This window comes from Pteropus alecto, unplaced genomic scaffold (genome assembly GCF_000325575.1).
Source record: "Pteropus alecto unplaced genomic scaffold, ASM32557v1 scaffold143, whole genome shotgun sequence".
NCBI classification, from domain to species: Eukaryota; Metazoa; Chordata; class Mammalia; order Chiroptera; family Pteropodidae; genus Pteropus; species Pteropus alecto.
The window spans coordinates 4,009,756-4,013,423 of NW_006434828.1; positions in this window are offsets into that span (position 1 = coordinate 4,009,756).

A 3,668-nucleotide genomic window follows, 5' to 3' on the forward strand; every position below is an offset into this window, starting at 1 on the left:
ACCTCCCTAGCCACCGCCTGCCCTCCCCGTGCAGCGCCCCCAGCCAGGCTGAGCCGCTGCGGTGGCCCTGCCCTGGTGACACGGAGCGCCCTTTCCCTCGCAGGCTCTGACGCGAGCTGTGATGGCTGTGCGCGCTCCCCGCCTTCTCTCCAGTCACCTGGCCAGAGCCCCAGAGCCGGGAAACGACCGGTCAACGGGGCGCCGGCCCAGCGTCTCAGAGGGCCTTCACTAGGCTCCGGGCAGGGTGACAAGGAGATCGCTGCCACCCGCCTGGGCCAGACACGCCTCTCCTCGTCCAGAAGTGAGTGACCGAGCAGCAAGATTCCAGCCTGAGGGGAACACGGCGGCACCCCCGGCACAGAGGACGGCCACCTCCAAGGGCTGGCGTGCACGGCGCGGTCACTGGCCATGTTCACAGGAAAATCTAGGGACACGCGACCATTTGGGAGCGATAGTTAGGGGGAACCCCTATAAGGAGCACGTTATTATTAGAACGGGGTTGTGAAAGAATCCCCAAACCGCCTAAAACATCACCCGGAAGGATCCACGCCTTAGCAGTGAGCGAAGTGAGCGAGGTCTGGGGACACTGGCCGCCGCCTCGTGGAGCCACTTGTGTCCCGCCTGCCGCTGTGCTGTCCTGGGCTGCCACCCCTCCTCTCGAAGCTCCGTTTGTGACGCCTTCTCATGGGACCTGTGAGGACCTCACAAGCTGTCTCCTCGTTTCGAATGTGCGCCCTTCGCACCACGGACGGAACCCACTCCACTGGCCCGGACGACCGCTCACTGTTGCCCTGAGACCGAAGGTCCAGTCCGGCCCTGGCTGCGAGTCCTTCAGCTGAACCCCCAGGCTGGGGACGGGGGGGACCGAGCTTCTAGGACCCCACACCCCACCAGGACACCCCACAGAGGAGCAGTCCTCGTGTGTGGCCCACACTGACCGCCCCTCGGCCCTGGGCCGTGACCTTCACTGACCACCACCTCTCCCAGCCAGGACCAGCCGAGCACTCTGCCTCGTTTCCCACTTAACCCCGATGACCATCCTGGGAGCCTCTGTACCTGGGGGTTTCGGAGTGAGGGACAGAGGCCCAGAGAGCGGCCAGGACACCCGACCAGCAGAACCAGGTTTCCAGGGATTCTTGCTCCAGTGACTGAGAGCGCTCTGGGCCCTGGGGCCCGGGGTGATGTTTGAGACACTGCCTGGCTCCGCTGGGGCGGCCACCCAGCCTTTCGCCAGCTCTCGGAGCTTGGCAGGCAGTTAGCTCGGGCCGTGCAGGCTGGTGGCTGACCTTGTGGGCCCGGGGCTTCGCTAAGCTCAGAGTGCCGTGGCGACTCCAGAGCCTGCCTCCCCGCTGTCCTGACCCCTCACGAGACTCCCCAGAGGCTTGCTCAGAGGGACGGGCACCTCGTTGCCCCACAGGCCGAGGACACCAGGCCCCTCTCTGGCTGCTTTGAAGGGGTGGGCGGACAAAGGGCCCGAAACTGCCCTGGAATTCAGAGCTGTCAGTGTGACGGAGGCTGAGTCTGACCCAAGCCCACAGCAAGGCAGTTTCCTGGACAGACTAAGCTCCCTCAGCTGAGGGGCCCAAGGCCAGTCCTCCTCCCAACTCCGCAAGCCCCGGGCTGTCTTGCTTGGCGCCACCGTCCTGTGGCACCCTCCCTGCTTCTGACTTGTGACTAGTCACCAAGTGCCTTCTAAGAAACTAAGTCTTTCTCCACTGCTGGCTCAAAATCTGGGCCTCTGAGCTCTCTCCCAGCCCAGCCTCAAGGATCTACTTCTGAGCCTAGGCAAACTGAGCGACTTTTTGAACTGCAAATGTGCCCTCGCGGTTCCCCACCTCTGGGCAGGTCAGGGCCCTGGGCTGCCACACCCTCGCCACCCCCCACAGGCTCCCCAACTGCTTCCCTGTGCACCCCACATTCGCATCTGACCCCTGGGGACACAGAGGTCAAAAATCCATCCACAAGTTCTTTGATGCTCCTCCCTGAAAAGGTGGAGCTTGACACTGTGAAACAGTACTTTCCACCTCCCCTGCCCTTGGTCACCTGCTCTGGGAGAAACCAGCTGCCACGTTGTGAGGACACCCGAGCAGCTTCCTGGAGGCCCACGTGACAGGAGCTGAGGCCTCCCGTGGTGAGCCTGCCTTCAGGCCTGCCCGACATCTCCACTGCCACTTTCCGAGAGACCCTGCGCCACAACCACCCACCTGAGTCACTCGCACACCCCTGACCTGCAGAAACTGAGATAACAAATGTCATTTCAAGTGGCTGAGTTTGGGGTGATTTGTTAATGCAAAAGTACATAATGAATACAGGGCAATTCTAGCACAGACCAGTTCCGCGGCTGAGGGACATCAACAAAGACCCAGGCTCTTTCTCTTTCTGCTCTGCATTCTCAGTATATTGGCCTTTTCCTCTGGCTTGACTCCTGCCGGGCACAAGCAGGCTGCAGCCGTCCATCCCCAAGCACTGGCATCCCAGGGCTGGCTGCCCACCCTCCGGCCTTTGGGAGATGCTGCGAGACTCCCAGCGGCCGCTGAGGACTGCTTTTATGCCCTGCTGCCCAGCGCTGGGGCACAGGCCCCTTCCTAAAACTTCCGACTCTCGAGCTGGAGACAGGTCCAGACTCCCCAGCTGTCAGCAACTACGCAGAATCAAAACCGGGGCTCTTGCTGGCGAGGCAGGAGCTCTGTGCGGTGGAGCCCAGTGGAACGTGGCAGCCAGCCAGGCCAGGGCTGTGCGCTCACCCGGTACCCCTCCCCTTCTCCTCCACCAGCTCCTGCTGCCTGTCTTTCCCCCGAGCACCTCTACGCTCTCCTCCCCGCCCCCACCGAACTTGGGGTGATTTGTGGGCAGGACACTAGTTTCTAACTTCTTTACCTTCATGGGAATGCAGAGCCTGGACAGAAGTGCCCGGTTGCTGTCCACTAAACAGAGATTGGGGTGGGGCGGGGGGCGGTGTTCAGAGGAGAGAGACCTTCCTAGCTAGGAGGTCAGGAAACATCCTTGAAAAGGGACAGGGGCAGTCACCCAGGAGGACAAGGGGTGTGAGCAAAGCCATGGAGCGCCAAGTCTCCGGAGCAGTGATAACGTGGGGGCACACGCGGACGGGGGTGGTGGGAGAGCAGGTGAGGCACAGGTTCCACAGGGCCCATGCAGCACCCATGGGCTTGGGAAGGAAGCGGTTAGCTGTGTGCTGTAGTCTGACGGCTGGGGGCGTGGTCGGTGGGAGGACGAGTCCTGAGCATTGAGGAAACGTCTATCTTCATCCTCCCTTAGCCTTTAACCAGCACTGTGACATGGGTGGGGGGGGGGGGCCTTACCGTGAGAGCCCTGAGGCTCAGACTTTAAATAACTGCCTGTCCGAGAGCCTGTGGTTGAGTCGAGTACTAGCTGCCTCCAGAACTTTCTTGTCCCACCAAACCAGGATGCTTCCAACTTCCTGATACCCAGGAGCCAGAAGCCCCATCTCTGCGCAGGGTGGGGACGGGCCGAAAAGGCAAACAGGCCTGCACTCCTAATTGGCTTAGGGAGCATCTCTGCACTCATGAGTGGGGGATGGGACCATGGGGCATATGGGGTGAGGATGGTGCAATTAGAGCTATGCTGGGCAAGCTGCCCTAATGCCGTCCTTGCGAGCCTGAGGCACCCACTTAAGAGCCCAGATCCTG